This window comes from Portunus trituberculatus, chromosome 37 (genome assembly GCF_017591435.1).
Source record: "Portunus trituberculatus isolate SZX2019 chromosome 37, ASM1759143v1, whole genome shotgun sequence".
Taxonomy (NCBI): Eukaryota; Metazoa; Arthropoda; class Malacostraca; order Decapoda; family Portunidae; genus Portunus; species Portunus trituberculatus.
In genome coordinates, this window is record NC_059291.1 from 19548427 (window position 1) to 19568089 (window position 19663).

At 44.0% G+C, this 19663-nt stretch overlaps 2 protein-coding genes across 2 annotated transcripts in view; one reads left to right on the top strand and one right to left on the bottom strand.

Annotated features, from left to right (window-relative positions):
- Nucleotides 1–19663, bottom strand: part of LOC123514375 — a 115263-nt gene that overhangs the window by 38009 nt on the left and 57591 nt on the right. The window lies entirely within an intron of this gene.
- LOC123514151 (rho GTPase-activating protein 190-like) overlaps nt 1–19663 on the top strand; it is a 523040-nt gene that overhangs the window by 32613 nt on the left and 470764 nt on the right. Inside the window, exon 2 of the mRNA XM_045271800.1 lies at nt 331–376. The gene's annotated coding sequence lies outside the window, so the exon portion shown is untranslated. The remainder of the gene's footprint in view (nt 1–330; nt 377–19663) is intronic.

Genomic DNA, 19663 nt, shown 5'->3' on the forward strand with positions numbered 1-19663 from the left:
ATGAACTTTCCTCTCTTCCTTCTTTGCTCCAGAGTGAGAAGGTTTAGTTTTACTAGTCTTTTCGAATGTCTTATTGCTAAAGGTATCATCTTTGTTACTGCTCTTTGTAACCTCTCCAGCTTCCTGATGCGTTTCTCTAGGCTTGGTGACCATACCACAGCTGCATATTACAATTTTAGACCAATCATAGTTTGTCAGTTTACTCATCATTAAATTTTCTTAATTCAATGTGTGTGTGTGTGTGTGTGTGTGTGTGTGTGTGTGTGTTCTCGTTTTATACAGTTGTTCTCAATCTCACAGTGCATCTAATTTTTTTTCTCTGCTTTACAGATAGATGTTGAGGACTCGCAGCTCGACAACAACAAACTCGTAAAAGGTAAGTAAAGTAGGAAGTGTTTCAGTTGTAATGACTTGAATACTTAAAAAGGCCACACACGCGGCGCCACTGGTGAACCTTGGAAGGTTGGTTGGGTTGGCTGTGCTTCATGGCGATTCCTTCCATCTCACATACGATACTGTACTCACACCTCACCTTTACCACCTTTATCACACTCACGTGTGTGTGTGTGTGTGTGTGTGTGTAGTGGCATTTTCTAAAGTCCAGCGAGTGGGTAAATGAGAGAGAGAGAGAGAGAGAGAGAGAGAGAGATGTAGCGGCGTTGGGGCGGCGGCAACGGCAGCAACGACCCCTGCACATACACAACTGGAGGCGGAGCTGCCGGTATATGCCGGTGATGGTGGTGGTGGTGCTGCTGCTGCTACAACACACGCTCGCCACTTTTCCTTTGTTGGGACGCCGCCTTGTCCTCTCTGTCCCTTTACTATTAAAGGAGTAGGATCGATTTTACGTGACATGATTATTATTAATGTTGCTGTTATTATTGACGAGATTCTATACTGGTTTATAAAGTCACTGTCCTCGTTCCGTCGTGAGTTGGGCTATGATGTGATGGCTAAAGATGCAGGTGTGTGCCGTGTCGGTGCTATAGTGGGGAGAGGGTCATCGTGACCTGTGATGTGGATGTTTGGTGTAATAGTCTCGTGGCGGATGGGGACTAGTGGTGGTGGTGGTGGTAGAGGAGGAGAAAGAGGTGGTGGTGGTGGTGGTGGGTGGTATTGATCCACTAGTCCTGCCGCGGAAGAACTCAGCTGCACACACACACACACACACACACACACACACACACACACACACACACACACACACACACACGGAATATGAGTCAGTTGACGTGACTCAACAGCAGGTGGAAGGTGAATACGTGTGGTGAGTGCCTGCTGGAGTAGGGTGCGGTGAGGGATGAAGGGGTGCTGAGGCAGGGACTGCTGGTGACTGGGAAGGAGTCTGCACGTTACAGGAATCATGATTTTACATAAAGAAAATGGTTAAGTATGGAATAAAGAAAAGATATATTTTTCTTTGTGGTTTAGAGAGAGACTTGGCTGTGTGTGGTGTGGGTGGAGGCTTAAATAATGTGTGGGGGCGTGTGAGCAGAGCCTGGCAGGCCAGGCGGCGGCGGCGCGGATTGTGGTTATTGCCGGGAGGAAGTTTTCTTTCAGCTCTAAGAATTCCACTCGGGGTCGTGAAGGCAGAGCGAAGCGGCAGGGGAGGGAGTCTCCTGCTGAGGATGAGATAAAGTTAGCTTCGAAGCCTGACACTCGGAGCGCGGGTGGTATTCAGTGCTGCTGCTGCCGGGCCATCCCACCCTGGGATGGAATCTGGTGACAGGCTTGATGGTTGGCAAGGTGGCGGGGTTTAGGGACCGTGGTGTTGCTCCCCTTCACAGGACAGAGTTGTCGAGTGAGCTACCAAGCGGCAGTGTTACACCGACTGTGGTGGAGAAGGTATCGTTTCCTCACAACGTTGCTGCAGGCAACACGTGCTGCTGCTAAACAACCGCCACATCACGCTGCTGTTGATCCCCCTCCTCGTGCACCAAAGCGCCGCCAGGGCATTCCATGCCCTTCACGCCACAGGCCTTGCTGCCTTCGAGGGATAAAATAAGTCTCGCTGCCTTCGAAGGGTAAAGGGCGGAAGTCTAGCAGTAGGGGCAGGTCTGGCCTGCCATTCGAACTAGGCAGACCGGCGGAGCTAACAGGATGCCCTGTGGCGTGGCTTTGTCATGAGGATGTTGGTCAAGGGGCTGGAAGTGTGGTTCAGTCTACTGCCTCGCCTTTTTCTTGTGATCAACTGCTGGCACCAAGTGTGTTCGTCCAATAGCCGCGCTGTGTAAGTCTGTAGGTCTTCTCGTTACATTTGATAACGGCAACGGCAGCTTCCTTGCTGTGCCGTGACGAAACAGCAACTGCCGGCCTTGGAGCCTCACCCTTAACTCCCTCTTATCTTGTCTCCTACTTCTCTCCTGCCGGGCCCACAATGAGAGAGGCCGCGTGTCTGGAGTGCCGGGACAGGTGTGAGGACCCGCTGCCGCCTTCCCTCTGCAATCCCCCACTTGAGACGCTCACACCACCGCTCGCACTCTTCTCTTCCTCAACCCCCAAAATTTCTCTCTCTCTCTCTCTCTCTCTCTCTCTCTCTCTCTCTCTCTCTCTCTCTCTCTCTCTCTCGTCCTGGTTGTCTTCCGCTTGGTAGGTGGTCTGGTTACACACGTGTCTAGTAATCACAGGTTCAAATTTCCGGGCGAGCAACCAGTTTGTGGCTTGGAAGGGCGGTGTGTAGGGGCTCATAGGCTCCTCCTCCTCCTCCTCCTCCTCCTCCTCCTTGTCGTTTTGTTTTCGTCTCTCATTTTCTTCCTTCTTCTATGCACTTGCTCTTCGGTGCTATATAGGAGAGCCTTTAGTAAATAGGTTAGGTTAGGTCAGGTTAGATAGTGTGGTTCATCACGAATTATTAAGATAGTCATATGCTGTTCTTCGTCTTTCCTTTGTGTTCTTCCTTGTTTTTCCTTGCTCCTATTGTGTGACCGCGTTGCTCCTCTACCTTGTCAATCTTCACGCTCTTATTCTCATTATCATGATTCTTTTTCTTTCGTTTCCCTCCTCCTCCTCCTCCTCCTCCTCCTCCTCCTCCTCCTCCTCCTCCTCCTCCTCCTCCTCCTCCTCCTCCTCCTCCTCCTCCTCCTCCTCCACCACTTACCCAAAAGGACTCAGAATCACCTCTTGGTTCTGCTTTGAGAGAGAGAGAGAGAGAGAGAGAGAGAGAGAGAGAGAGAGAGAGAGAGAGAGAGAGTTTATGATGATCTCTTGCGTGTGTATGCGTGTTTGTTTGTATTCATTTACTTACTAAACCCTTTTCTTTCTCTCGGTTGCCTGACCTTTACTGCGTTATGTTGTAGGTCAGTGTGTGTGTGTGTGTGTGTGTGTGTGTGTGTGTGTGTGTGTGTGTGTGTGTGTGTGTGACGAGGAAACAGGATCGTTAGGCAGACAGACTTTGTAGAGGCTTTGTAACTTTGTATGGGTGGCTTGGTGGTGGTGGTGGTGGTGGTGGTGTGTGTGTGTGTGTGTGTGTGTGAGAGAGAGAGAGAGAGAGAGAGAGAGAGAGAGAGAGAGAGAGAGAGAGAGAGAGAGAGAGAGAGAGAGAGAGAGAGACAGACAGACACAGATTTTAGGGGTATGGGGGAGCGTGCAAGTGAGGTAGCAGGCAGGAGGTTATCAAAAAGGAAGAGGAAGAGACACTTTGACGATGATGGAGGAGGAGAAAGAGGTGGAAGAAGAACAAGAAGAGTGGGAAAACATTGGAGGTGGTTGCACTGGAAATGGAAGAATGAAGAGGAGGAGGAGGAAGAGGAGGAGGCAGTTTAAAGGTGGAGCTGGAGGTTGAAATGGATGGATAGCTGTGAAAGTGGAGAGAGAGAGAGAGAGAGAGAGAGAGAGAGAGAGAGAGAGAGAGAGAGAGAGAGAGAGAGAGGGGAAGCTGAATGGAGGGAGAGGTGGATGCCGTTCTGGTAGGGATGGAAGGGCAAGAGGAAAGGAGAGGAAGAGGGAGTGGAGGGAAGTGGAAGAGGAGGTGGAGGCCGTCAGTGGTAGGGCAGACTGAGTGGAGTAGACAAGACAAGGGCGCACCTAGACCAGATCAATAGACAGTAATACCCGACTCCTCCTCCTCCTCCTCCTCCTCCTCCTCCTCCTCCTCTTTCCCAGTTTGTCGTTTTGCCTCACATTTGTTCTTACTTTGCTTTGCTTTCCTCCTCCTCCTCCTCCTCCTCCTCCTCCTCGTCTGATTCTGTTTGTTATTGTACTTATTTAAATTGTTTTTTCCTCTATTTGTTTATTTGTTTGTTGGCACTTTTATTCATCGTGGCTTCTTGCTTTTTTTATATATTTTTTTCTCTTTACTCTGATGAAATGATTTGGTTTATGTTATTGACTCTCTCTCTCTCTCTCTCTCTCTCTCTCTCTCTCTCTCTCTCTCTCTCTCTCTCTCTCTCTCTCTTTGATATCTTTGCCACTATTGGATACTTACTACTACTACTACTACTACTACTACTACTACTACTACTACTACTACTACTACTACTACTACTACTACGGCACCATGCGACCTTTTTGTTGCGTACCCTTAAGTTATAAATCAATCATTATTTGTGTGCTTATTTTCTATTATATCATCTTCCTCTTGTTGTTGTTGTTGTTGTTCTGTGTGGTATTGGAAAAGGATCTGAAGAAAGTAAACTGTGAAGAATATAACAATGATAATTACTTTTCTATGGAATGTAAGGTAAAAAAGATATAAATGGTTGGTGGTGGGTGCCTCTTTAAGCAAAGCAGACTGAAGCAACACAGTGAGTGTGTCGCAGCGGACAGGATAAAGTACATTTCCAGAGACAAGTACCTTAATTCTTTTTCTCTCTCCTTCCTCTCCTGGGATTGGTGTTCAGCTTGTGGAAAGGTGCGGGGGAAACGTGAACTGTATGATAGGACACGGTATTGGACACAGTATTACTACATCACTCGCTGGTGCTGGTGTTGTTGCTAGTGCTGCTGCTGTTACTTCTTGGACTACCATCATCTCCATCACCACCTATAACTTTATTCCACCTCAACTACTACTACTATTATCTACTACTGGTAGTGGTGGTGGTAGTAATAGTAGTAGTAGTAGTAGTAATAGTAGTGGTAGTAGTAGTAGTGCTGCTGCTGCTGCTGCTGCTGCTGTTGCTGCTATCACCATCGGGAAATGAAAAGCAATATTGAGGGTAGGAGTCACAACAAAGATGAGGTGGCGTATGCACGAGAGAGAGAGAGAGAGAGAGAGAGAGAGAGAGAGAGAGAGAGAGAGTGAGTGTGTGTGTGTGTGTGTGTGTGTGTGTGTGTGTGTTCCCCTAGCAGCTGGCGGGTGTGCGAGGCGAGGCGAGGCGTAAGCAGCAATCCCTCACACGATAAGACAGCTTTGGTTGGGCCTGGCTGGCTGGCTGTGGCGGCGGGCGTAGCCACAATAACATCCGTGCCACTGTGGTGATCGTTGACGTGGTGCGGAGATGGGAGTGAACAGGTGAATGAATCACCTGTTGGTATGTTAGTCAGTCAATCAGTCAGCAATAACAAGCCACTCCACTCTGGCCACTGACCCACCCACTCTTCCCTTTTGAGTCCAAGAGGGCACCCGCTGTCTTACTCATTCCCTATAAAGAAACAGATTGACAGAATGATAGTTCTCTCCCTTCCTCCTCCTCCTCCTCCTCCTCCTCCTCCTCCTCCTCCTCCTCCTCCTCCTCCTCCTCCTTCTCCGAGCCTTCTCCTGTACTGTCCTCTCTCTCTTATCTGTAGCCAGTTAGAAGTAGTTACCAAACAGCCTCGAAAGGACCAACAGGTCTGTTGCTGTTTGGCTTTCCTTTGTATTCCTTTGTATTCCTCCTCCTCCTCCTCCTCCTCCTCCTCCTCCTCCTCCTCCTCCTCCTCCTACGAGGAGCGCTTGAGGGAACTCAACTTATTCAGTTTACAGAAGCGGCGAATGCGAGAAGATTTAATTGAACTATATAAAATGTTCCGGGGCTTTGATAACTTTGATAAACAACTATCTCACCATTGACAGCTCCAACACCACTATAAATAATGGTTACAAGATTACAGGTAAGCGTTTCAGATCAGATGAGGCTAAACAGTATTTCCAATAGAATTGTAAATGTCTGGAACTCTCTCCCAGCACGTTGTCCGTAGCAATACAATAGAAACTTAAAAAAAAAAAGTTGGACATTCACCTCACATTAACCCCTCAGATGACATACTTTGCGCCTACATGATATCCTTTTTTTTTTTTTTTCCTAGTTACTCTACTACTCTCTTTCAGTCTTTCCTATCACATCTTTGACTTTCTCTCTCCCTGTGGCCTCTTTTCTTCTTCCCTGAACCCTGATGTTCTTCAGCCTTTAACTCGTAGAATCTGTAGTGGTAGCATAGGCACACAGACAGCCTCGTTAGTCCCAGTAGGGCTGTTGCTGTCTGTTCCTTCCTTTGTATTCCTCCTCCTCCTCCTCCTCCTCCTCCTCCTTCTCCTCCTCCTCCTCCTCCTCCTCCTCCTCCTCCTCCTCCTCCTCCTCCTCCTCCTCCTCCTCCTCCTCCTCCTCCTCCTCCTTTGACTCAAAGTGGGACCTTTCTTACGGCTGAGTTTTGAATTCTTTGATATATATATATATATATATATATATATATATATATATATATATATATATATATATATATATATATAAACAAACATCTCTACTTGTCAGGAGATAGTGTGTGTGTGTGTGTGTGTGTGTGTGTGTGTGTGTGTGTGTGTAATAATAATAATAATAATAATAATAATAATAATAATAATATACGTTTTATTAATTTGGCAGTGCAACAAAAAATTTACACTGAAAATGTACTGGGGTACATTAAAACAATGAAATGCTTAACCTAACTATGGATCTAACTTAGCCAAGAATTTGCTTATTTATTTATGGCTCGCACCATAGTGGGCACCGCGCTAAGGTGGTACTGGTCAGTGCGCGGTGCTCTTAAGAGCGTCACGCGATTCTGGTGTCGGGTGGCGCGGGCAGGGGGAGGCACGTCTGGGGGTAGCAGGTGGCAGAGACGTGGATGATGCAGCAGCCCTTCCCCGAATTTTTCCAAGGCTTCCTGGTGTTTTGTGGCCAGCCTCGGCAGACTCAGGCAAGTCAGGGCGCCCTCGTATGACCTGTAGGCAGGCCCAAGGATGACCCTGAACGCCCTCTTCTGAACCCTCTCCAGCTGTTGTCGTTGTGTGAGGTTCAGGGAGGAGGACCACGCTGGGGAGGCGTACATGAGCTTAGGGAGTATAAAGGTGAGCTACACTCCCCTCAGCTCATCTGCCGGTGCACCCAGGGACCTGAGTCGGCGCAGCATATAGATCTTGCATGATCTATATGTATGATGATGGTGTAAACATGCTGCTTCCATGATAACTGATCGTCCACCAAGACACCTAGAAGCTTGGTGTTGTGGACCACCTGGAGGGAGTGAGGGTCCACAGATAGCTGAGGACGGGGGACTGCTGCTGTGGAGGTACAAATGTGCATCACCACGGTCTTGGTGTGGTTGATGGTCATTTTGTTGTCCTCCGTCCACATCTGTAGTTGGTTAAGAGTGGACTGAAGTGCTGAGAAGTGTTGCGTTTGTCCAGGTGGCTGTGGACGAATTCCAGGAAGCTGACAAGGTAGTGAGATGTGGAGGTGGATTTAATATTACCAAATTGTTGTGTGTCAATAGTTACAAATTTTGTTATAGGCCCAGTCGAACACAAAATCTTCACAGATAAGGCTGGGCATAGGGGTGATGGTGACTGGTCTTAGATGATTCAGTGACTGGATTGGAAGTTTTGGGAAGGGGGGTGACGTAAGATGTCTTCCAGTCATCGGGGCAGGAATGTTGAGAAAGGGAGGCGTTGATGATAGAGCAAAGGGGTGTGGCAAGTTCTGGGGCAAATTCTCCGTAAATTTTGATGGGGAGGTCAGTGGGAGTGGTGAATCTGTTTAGTTTGAATTTAAGAAGCTTCCTGTAAACATCAACCTCCTGGACAGGGGATGGAGGGGAGGGGGCAGGGAGATAGAGGCTGGGAGAGTAGTAGAGTGAAGGGGAGGGAGTGTCTGACAGATCGCAGCGAAGTGACCGTTAATCTCTCCGGCCGCGTTGTCAGGTGAAAGGTGTGAAATACAGGGAAGAGAAGAGGCTTGTTTTGTAAACCACACAAAGACTTAATCTTGTCGTACCACTGTCTGTTGTTAGTAAGCTTGAGATGGTGAATTTTGTCTGGGTAGTAGCTTGCCTTGGCTTTTTAATCTCCTGATAACTCTGTTCCTTAATCTCCTGTACTGGTCAGGGCTAGAGTGGAAAGCCCTGTCACGCTGACGAAGGAGTCGTTTGATGCAGGGCGTCATCCAAGGGGCATCAGATGGGTCCACCGTGATGTTTTTGGCTGGGAAGTAGTGGTGGAAGGCTTCCGTGGTGGCGGTGAAGTAGTTCCGCCATTTTGTGTGGACGTCTTACTCATCCAGTACCTCGGTCCACGGGTGATGTGTCAGCCACTGCCCAAATTCCCTCATGGCGGAGTTAGGCATGGGCTTGTAGGATCTGGTGACAGTTGACCTGGAAACCGAGTTGGGAGGGGGGTGTCCACAGGATGGAGAGGTGGGTGCTGCGTCCCAGGGGGGGAGTGGCTTGGGAGGCGAGTACTGCTGGCTCAGGTCTGTCATGATAAGGTCGAGGGTGGACTGGTGGTGGGTGGGGAAGTCCACGACCTGGGTGAGGTGTAGCTGGTGCAGGATTTCACTGACATCCAAGCGGTTGAAGTCACCACAGATTACCAACTTGGCAGCAGGAAATCTCACCCGTAGAGCATCAGCAGTCTCGATGATGTGATCAGTGAGCAACCGTGCAGTGGCGGCCCGTGGAGGGTGGTAGACAACACACACAATGATGGAGGCTGTGTTGCGGGGTGGCAGGGGGTAACCCTCACCCACAGGGCCTCCAATCCGGCGGGGACGTCGACGTGTAGGTGTGAGGGGCTGAGGTCAGAGCGGCAAAACAGGGCCACTCCTCCCCTGCGTTGATTCCTGAGGTGGTGGAACAGCTGGTAATCTTGAATCATACACACCTCAGGAGTTATCTGCCACGCCTCCGTGATCGCCACAATGTCTGCACAGTTAGATCTCACTGACACTATCAACTCGTCCATCTTGTTCGCCAGTGATGTTACGTTGGAAAGGAGGAGAGAGGGAAGACTATACCACACGCGCGGAACTTCGAAGTGTTTGTATTCCCTCTCCTCAACCTTCCGCCCCTTCCTCACGGTAGATGTGATCACTTTGATGGGACGCACCACACTCCTTCCTCCCTTCGATCCACGATTCCGAAATAACTAAGTTTTTCAGGCGTTGAATGACCTCTGATGGAGGGTACCCAGCCTCACGTCTACGGCGCATAAGGGCACCGCGTCCGTAGCTTAGCACTGCAGCACTCATTTCACTGTTTGTCCAGACGTGCACTCACTTATAATATCCAAAATTGTTTATATTATAACACCAGGGCGAGCACTAATTAACCTATTAATAACTTATACATAGGGGGAGGGGGCAGGCCAACAGGCTGGCCGTGGCTGCCCGAGAGCGCCAAGGTCACACGTCCGACTCGAGTGAGGTCAAGTGTGTGTGTGTGTGTGTGTGTTCACCTGGAGATGTTTTACTGTCGTTTTCTATAATCTTACACCTGTTTTTGCTGTTATTTTTAGCCTTTGGTTGATTTCATCTCATCTCGGCTTTTTTTTTTTTTCCATATGGAGGAAGAATGTGGCTTTGTATTTGCGCTCTCTCTCTCTCTCTCTCTCTCTCTCTCTCTCTCTCTTTCTCTCTCTCTCTCTCTCTCTCTCTCTCTCTCTCTCTCTCTCTCTCTCTCTCTCTCTCTCTCTCTCTCTCTCTCTCTCTCTCTCTCTCCCAAGATACTATGAACCAAGATACTATGAACAGTTTGTTTCGTCTTCACGTCACTCCGGAACCTCAAGTGCGTGTGCTCGTCTGCTGGTCACCCAGCCAGCCTTCCTCATTACCGAGCAAGCTCAGAACTCATAGACCGACCTTCGGGTAGGATTGAGATCACAACACTCCACACACCGAAACAGCGAGGCCACACCCCCCCAAGTTACATCCTGTACCTACTTGCTACAAGGTGAACAGAAGCTATACATTAAAAAGCTTGCCCATTTGCCTTGCCGCGCCCGGGATTCGAACTCGGGCCTTTTCAGTCGTGAGCTGAGAGTGCTTACCACTACACTACGCGGTGTGTGTGTGTGTGTGAGAGAGAGAGAGAGAGAGAGAGAGAGAGAGAGCCATTCATTAGCTTGTATATAACTTTATTCAGAGGAAGCGTGATTGCAGCAGCTTTTACTTATTGCAATGTTATTATGAATTCCTTAACGTATCCACAGTAATAATACTATCAATCATGAGGAAAATAAGGCATAGTATAGGAGGGATATGATTGCTTAATTCAAACCTCCCCCTTCTTTCTTTCGTTCCGTTTTCTTTCGTGTTTAGATTTCGTGTATGCGTCTGCCTCTCATCCCTTGCCTTATCCACTCCTTTCAACTCAATCCTCCTCTTCGGCCTCGTCTTCCTCTTCCTCTTCCTGGCCGTTTGTTTTTGCTTCACATTTTTTTTTTTCTTGTCAGTTCTACTTAGACAAGTGTGTTAATTTCTTCCCTTCTTTGTGTTTGTATGTATGTATGAGGTGTGTGATGGTGCTTGTGATTTTACAGGCTTTTGTCTTGTTTGGGTGATTTCTCTCTCTCTCTCTCTCTCTCTCTCTCTCTCTCTCTCTCTCTCATTAAAACTTTGTATTTCCATCATGTTGTATTTTACTGTATGTAATTTGTTTTCTGTCAATTTTTTTCCTTCAAGCTTCTTAAAATGGAAGAAGCGTGCTCTCTCTCTCTCTCTCTCTCTCTCTCTCTCTCCTGCAATGGTAGTAGTGGAGGAACTTGGAAGATTCTTAGAGAGTTGGTACCAGAAGCTAAAAATAAGACTATTATGGTACCGGTGAGTGATGATAGGTAGAGAGTACAAAGCGTCCAGCTGTTTATTTCAACGAATATTTCAGCAAGGTTGGGAGTGAGACTTTCCAAAAATCTCGTCGAAATTGAGCTAATTCTGATGACGGTCAGCAATATGAAAGAAATAACCTAAATGACAATATACTTCAGATACAATGTTTCGACCTTCACACTCACCCTGGGAATCAGTAACACAAATAATAAAACACATGAACACCAACTCATGTGGGTCTGACGGCATCCAACTACGTTACTTAAAAGACTCCCTCCCAGTGTTCATCACCTACCTCACTTGTATAGTGAACACTTCCATAGTAACAGGGGTTGTCCCCATGGCTTCGAAACACTCATTGACCGGTATTTAAATCAGGGAACAAATATGAACCACAAAATTATCACCCTGTATCTCTTTTGCCTGTTATTTCATAAATATTAGAGAAGGTGGTTGCATCTCAGCTTACTGATCATTTAGAAAAAAAATAATCATCTCAGCAATACACAGCATGGCTTCAGGTCTTCCTTGTCTACAGGCACTGCTCTTCTCTCACTCTCCAACACATTATATGCAAATATGGACAAGAAGAAAGTGTCTCTTATCACAGTGTGTGACCTGTCCAAAGCTTTTGACAGTGTGTCACAATATACTACTAAACAAATGTTTCAACTTAAAGATTGACCCGTTCTGGTTTCACAACTGTCTCAGTGATAGAACACAGTCTCTTCGCATTACAAGCTTCATTTCTGACAAAATTAATGTTTAGTACGGAGTACCCCAAGGATCAGTGTTGGGCCCCATTCTTTTCAATATATACATAAATGACCTTTCCCATGCCCTCTCCGAATGCCAAGTTATACAGTATGCCGATGACACGCAATTCATTCACATTGGTGACATCAATGACATTCGGGGTCTAATGCGTAGAGGCGAAAAATGTATAGCGAAGGCAAAAATGTATTTCAACACGAATGGTCTACTGCTACATGCTAAAGACTCAATGCATGTTTGTCGGGACCAGGGGACTCTTATCCCAGATCCCCATGGATATATACATGATGGTCGACAGGAACCCAATTTTCCCAAGTAATTTTATAAGAAACTTAGGTATATATTTTGACAACAACATGAAATTCGACAAACAGATAAATGAATTGAGCAGGAAAATTTACGGACTAGTATTGTATGTCAACAGAATAAAACATAACTTCAGTAAAAGCAGTAGAATAAATGTGATCCATTCATTAATCTGAAGTCAGATTAACTACGGCATACTTATTTGGGGCTAATTCAATGCAGATTAGCCGTGTACAAAAAATTCAAAATTTTACAGCAAAGTAGCACTTGGAGACGCAGGCAAATATGACCATGTCACTCCATATTTGAAAGCTCGGATGGCTTAAGATAAAACTAAAAAATATCACTCTGAATTGGGCATGCTAGTACATAACATCATGAATAACAGTACATCATTGGTTATTCAGACTGTCAAGAGTGGAAGATGTTGACGACCATGTTGTAAACACAAGGCAACAACACCAATTTATAGACCAAAATGTCACACAAGTGCTTTGGGGATAGCTCACTTATTTTTGCAGGACCTTCTCTGTGGAACAGTCTTCCCACTGATGTAAAAGATGCACACTCTTTAAGCTCTTTAAACGTAAACTAAAGGCACACTTACGTAGTGACCAATTTAAAATGTAGTGTTCCCTTGTCATTTTCAGTTTATTTCCTTTCACCTTGGAATTTTATTGTAGTAATACAAATTTAACCTATTTTACATATAATTTTACCTTTAAATGTAATGTTATATAGTTATATTTCAATTTCATTGCATTTTACTGACAAAGTTCACTTAGTGTTGTTATTCTTTTATATTTCTATTAATACTAGTCTTTTATACTGTATTAAAATTCACTCGTGTATTATTTACAAAATGTCAAAGAATAACCATTGTAGAATGAAAAATAAATTCAATTCAACTCTCTCTCTCTCTCTCTCTCTCTCTCTCTCTCTCTCTCTCTCTCTCTCTCTCTCTCTCTCTCTCTCTCTCTCTCTCATAATATACCTTTGTGTGTGTGTGTGTGTGTGTGTAATTCACCTCGGTCGCCCGCTAGTCACCCAGCCAGTCTTCCCCATTACAGAGCGAGCTCAGAGCTCATAGACCGATCTTCGGAAAGGACTGAGACCACAACACACTCCACACACCAGGAAAGCGAGGCCCATCCCCTCGAGTTACATCCCGTACCTTTTTACTGTTAGGTGAACAGGGGCCACACATTAAGAGGCTTGCCCATTTGCCTTGCCTCTTCCCGGGACCCGAACCCGGCCCTCTCGATTGTGAGTTGTGCGTGCTAACCACTACACTACGCGGTGTATTTACCTAGTTGTAGTTTTACAGGGCCTGGGCTTTATGCTCGTGTGGCCCGTCTCCATATCTACACTTATCCAATTTTTCTTTAAAACTATGCACACTCGTTGCTGACACCACTTCTTCACTCAAACTTTTCCACATCTCAACACATCTTTGTGGGAAACTATGTTTTTTAACATCTCTCAGACATCTTCCCCTTCTCAGCTATTTACTATGCGATCTTGTACTTAGAATGTCATATTCTTCTCTCAGGATCAGTTTCTCATTATCCACTTGGTCCATTCTGTTGATCAATTTATAAACTTGCATCAGATCCCATCTCTCCCTTCTCTGTTCCAAGGTTGGTAGATCCATAGCCTTTAGTCTCTCCTCATATGTCATCCCTTCAAATTCTGGAACCATTCTTGTAGCCATTTTTTGTAGTCTCTCCAACTTCCTTATGTGTTTCTTTTTATGGAGGTCCACACTACTCCTGCATATTCCAATCTGGATCTTATTATAGTACTTATTAATTTCTTCATCATTTCTTTGTCCATGTAGTGAAATGCTACTCCAATATTCCTTAGCAAATTATATGTCTCTTTGAAAATTCTATCAATATGGCTTACCAGTTGATTGTTTTCTTCCATTGTCACTCCTAAGTCCTTTTCCTTTTCTGCTTTCTCCAGTTCTACTCCATTTCCCATCTTATAGATTCCCACTGGTCGTCTTTCACTCTTTCCCATTTCCATGACATGGCTTTTGTCCACATTGAATTCCATTTCCCACTTTTTACTCCATTTCCAGATATTATTTAGGTCTTCCTGCAGTATTTCACAATCCTCTTTTTGCTTTATAACTCTGCATAGTTTCGTATCGTCCGCAAACAGATTGGTGTAGCTGTTCACTCCTTCTGGCATGTCGTTTATATACATGAGGAAAAGTATTGGCGCTAATACTGACCCCTGCTGTACTCCGCTTTCTACTGCTCTCCACTTGGACTTCATATCTTTAATTGCCGTCCTTATTTCTCTCCCCCTCAAATAATTTTCCATACATCTTAATGTGCTTCCTTTTAAGCCACCCTTCTCTAACTTCCACAGCAATCTTGCTTGTGGCACTTAATCAAACGCCTTTTTTAAATCCAAATATATACAGTCAACCCATCCCTCTCTCTCTTGTACTCTATCAACTATTCTAGAGTAGAAACTCAGTAAATTAGTTACACACGACCGTCTTTTTCTAAAACCAAATTGTCTATTTGATATTAATTTGTTGTCTTCAAGGAACTCGATACATTGTTTCTTTATTATTCTTTCACACATCTTGCATATTACACTACTTAGTGATACTGGTTTGTAATTTAAAGGTTCTTCCTTCCTTCCGCTCTTATATATGGGAACCACCTCAGCTCTTTTCCATTCTACACTGCTGGTCAGAGTGGAAGGTGTGAAAGGGACAACAACTTCCCCACTGACCAAATTTCATTCATCCCTTCTTAACTCCTAAACATACAGCGGGATTTGCTGTATGTCACTATCTGACAACTCTGCAGCTCTAGTTGTCAAAGTAGATGATATGTTTCCTTAGTCAACATTCATCTGTGGTTCGTGTGATTGCATTTGAATTTTCTTTCACCCTCTCTCACGGGCCCTTTTTGTGAATGTGTGAGCTTACCATTGTGCCCTGTTACTACCTATCATGGGACCTAGGAAACTAATTAGTAAGACCCAAATCTCAGTCATTTGTGCCTCAGTGAGGGAGAATAATTCAAATCAAGAAACTGCCGCGAACACTGGCAAAGGTCTCAGAATTGTTCAACATTGGACCAAAATTTATCGTGAGGGAGGAAGAGACGCTTCACCACCACCTTACAAGCCTGAAGGGCGTAAACGCAGTATGAGCCAGAGAACTCTGAACATTATTCGAAGACAGCTTTAGGCTAACCCCCCCATACACAGCAAGGAACTTTATGCTAGGAACCCTCTGTGCTGGGTGCGGTGAGTGAAAGGAGTGTGTGGAGATATGTGAAAGGCGACATCGGATAACGGAGTTGCCGAGCAGTTTCAAAACCTTCCTTCAGTCATGATTACCTTAACAGTAGGCAAGCAGTTTGTGTGTCAGCACAAAGATTGGGACTTAGGTAAGTGTTGTAGAGTACGTTGGTCAGATGAGGCAAGCTTTCAGATTACAGACAACCAGAGAAACCGTGGGTACTGCAGACCCGGTAGTAACTGTCACGATCCATGCTACACAACACACACATTAAAATCCAGATTCTTTGATGACGTGGGGTTGTTTTTCTTACTATGGTCTTGAAAAAATAGTGTTTTTACCTAAGAATGTTCGTATGAACCAAAATAACTACTTTGAGGTAATTCTAGATGAGTTAGATGAGTGTATGGAAAAGTGTAATGCTGATACCTTCATGCAAGATGGTGCACCATGCCATATGGCAAAGTTAATTGTTGACTGGTTTGATTTCTGCAATGTCAGCCTTTTAAAACCTTGGCCCGTAAGTTCCCCAGACCTTAACCCTATAAAGAATCCCTGGGCGTACATAAAACTAAAGCTAAAGGAGAGCGATACCTCCTCCCTCCCACACCTCCAAGCTGCTATTCAGGACAATATTAACGCTCAGTATCTCCACCACCTGGGTGATTCACTTCCCAGGAGACTCAAAAGGTCAAGAAGGCATGAGGGCACCCTATCAATCACTAGTTTAGGTGAATACCCTCATTAAGACATATTTTCTGTGTCATTAATCTCCTTCTTAAGATGTCACAGGTACCGCGCCTTCTGCTCTGACCAGCAGTGTACTGGTACTGTTCCATTTTCTATTGAGCATTTTATGATGTATATAGGACTTGCTAGTTCTTCCCTACATTCTTTCAGTATTCTGCCTGAGACTTCATCCGGTCCCATTGTCTTCCCTTCATCCAATTTCTTCATTAACTTTTATTTCAAGATTGGTTACTTTAACCTCCTTCATATAGACGGTCTCTCTATTACCCTGTGGCCTTTCGAATTTGGATTCCTTAGTAACCTCCTGTAATTTATTATTTAATAGTTCTGCCATACTTTTTGGGTCTTCCACCATCCCATTCTCTCTTTTTAACCTTTCTATTGTTTCTTTTTGCCTAATTTTTCCATTTATGAATCTGTAGAACAATTTCGGTTGCTCCTTACATTTTTCGACAATGTCCTTTTCATAGTTCCTTTCCTCATCCTTCCTCACCTTAACATATTTATTTCTCGCTGCCTTGAAGTTTTCCTTATTTACTTCTGGATTTCTATTTCTCCTCCACCTTTTCCATGCTCCATCTCTTTTCTCCTTTGCCTTAACACACCTTGCGTTAAACCAATCTCTTTCCTTTTTTAGGTCTATATATCGGGACATATTCCCTGTTTTGTATATTTCCAAAAATAAGTTATACTTCTCTTGCACTGTCTCTGAGTTTTCCATCTCTTCCCAGTTAACTTTTTTTTTTTTTTATAATTTATTTATTTATTTATACCATGTGGGCTTTTCACGGGAATTTATGGGCTAAAGGGGATACTTTTTGGGGCACCGCCTATCTCAAAGCCCACCCACTAGGAAACCATTGCCCCGAGTGAGGAAGCCCAACCTACACTCGGACCGTGGACAGGATTCGAACCCGTGCGCTTGGAGACCCCTCGGACCCCAAAGCATGCATGGTTCCACTGTACCACGGCGGTAGTAGTAGTTCTTGAGATTCTCAATATCAGACTTTCTGTAATTTAATCGGTCTCCTTTGTATGAATCGTCTCTATTTAATTGGTCTCCTTTGTATGAATCGTCTCTATCTTCCTTTCCCTCTTCTATATCCAATTCTAATATTACATGGCCACTCTTTCCCAATGGGCGCTTATATCTTATATCATCATTCATTTGTATACCCCTTGTAAAAACTAGGTCCAATCTCGCTGGCTCGTCGTTTCCTCTGAATCTTGTGTTTTCCTTTACTCTTTGGTCCATCATATTGTCTATCATTAGGTTCAGGAATCTTTCTCCCCAGGCTTCTTCCCCCATACCACACTCATAATTTTCCCAGTCCACTTTCTTTACAGTTGAAATCTCCTACTAATATAACTTTTCTCCTCTCTTTAATGATTCTCGTTAGACTCCTTATTGTGTCGTCTATCATGTCTTTATATTCTTGATTGGTCCATGAATTTGTTTTTGGTGGCACATATGTTACAATGATTGTTAACTCTTTTTTATTAATATGCATCTTAACATACAGTACTTCTGCTTTTCCTTCCCCACATTCCACTTGGTTTATCACTATCTCCTTCCTTAACATAATAATGACTCCTTCTCCTTTACCCACTCTGTCTCTTCTCCATACATTATACCTATTATCCAAGTCTATTTTGATTGCCTTATTTAGTTTTGTTTCAGCCAGGCATACAATATCCGGTTCTTCTTTATGTAATCTCTTATTCTAATTTACCTGATGAAACCCCGTCTATGTTCGTATACGTGATTTTTAGTCTCTTGCCTTTATCATTTTTAGTTAAACTTGTTCCACTTTTTCCTCTTCCTTCTCTTTTATATACCATTTCCTTATCCTGTCTCCTAGAATTATCTCCAAAAAATGCCTTTTTTTCTTCTTTTGACCTTTCATTATTTTTTTCCCCTACTGCTGCCGCCAGTTCGTTGTATCTCTTCTGTTCTTCCTCATTTCTATTTTTCTTTATATATATATATATATATATATATATATATATATATATATATATATATATATATATATATATATATATATATCCTTGCAACCTTCTGTTTCTCTGAGTTTAGTAGTTCTATATGATATTTCTTCTGTTGCTGCTTGTGATTTTAGTAGTATCTTAATCGGTCTCGTTGTTCCTTCTTGATATGGTCCCATTCTGTGTATTTCTTCTACTTCCTCTTCACTAAGTTCTGCCAATCTTCGTCGTTTAGATTTTTTAGTAGGTCTTTGACTGATTTCAATTCTTCTTTTTCTCTTGGTTTATATTTTATATATTTTTTTCTTTTAGTCCAAATACAATTACACTTTTTTTTTATTTCTGCAATTTCCCTAACTAGATTTTCATTTGTCTTGAGGACTCCTATAATTTTGTTTGTCATATTTTCATCTCTTTCTTTTAGTTGTTCTTGAATCACCTGAAAATCAGCCTTATCTTTCTTATCTTGGACTCTCCATGCTTGTACTTCTTTTTTAATCACATTCTGTACTCTTTCCTCTTCTTTGTTTACTAGATCTTTTAGCTTCTCTTTTTCTTTCTCGGCTTTACCAAGTCCTTCTTCCATCTGCTTCTTGTAGTTAGCTACTTCCTTTTTCAGTAATTCAGTTCTTCGTTTTCCGCTCTTAGTCTAGCTTCGTTTTCTTCCACTTTTTTTATCCTTTCTCTCAGTTTTTGAAAATCTTTTTCCTGTTCTTCATTCTCTTTCATTCCCATATTCTCCTTTATCCATTTATCTAATTTAATAGTCAACCCTCTCTTAAATAGTGAAGTATTTGCCGTATCAAAACCTTCGAATGCGCTTACTCCCTCATCAACATAATCATCTTCTTTCATTCTTTCCCTAGTCTCATACCTGCATTTAGATGGAATCTCTTCTTTACTCATGATTCTCTAAGGCCCCTTTCACACTAGGCAACTAGTGACCATCACTAGTGACGGTCACTAGTTGTTTAGTGTGAAAAGCTCAGGCAACTGCAAGCAACCAGTGACTCACTATCACCGAGTTGTGGCATCCTATCTCATCATCTCATTAGTCGAAAGAATGACATCCATGGAGAAGGTGCTTCTGTTGGCAAAGGTGCAGTTCACTGGCAACGAAATCATATCTAGACAGAAATGAGGTGATGTGGTGGTGTAGGTGAAGAGAATGTGGTAGTGGTGGTGGTGTTGGTGGGGCTATATGTGTTACGGTGGTGGTGACATGAGAGTGATGGTGGTGGTGTGGGGGGGATAATACGTGTGACGTGGTGATATGGTGTTGTGGTGTAGCTACTTCTGAAGAAATATACATATGAACAGGTGTTTGCTATTAACTCACATATTTCATTCTTCTCAGCTTGAGATTTCCCTTCAAAGTCTGGAATGAAGTGCATAATAATTTCACTCCACGCGTTCCTCTTTTCATTCTTGTTGCTGTATTGTTCATTAGATGAATCCAAACTGTTGGATGTTTTTTCACTTCATGAATTAAATCTTCAGTGTTAATTTTCTCCACTACTTTCATCCCCTCCATCTCGCACGTTCTTTCCTGTGCAAAGCTGGCTGGACACTG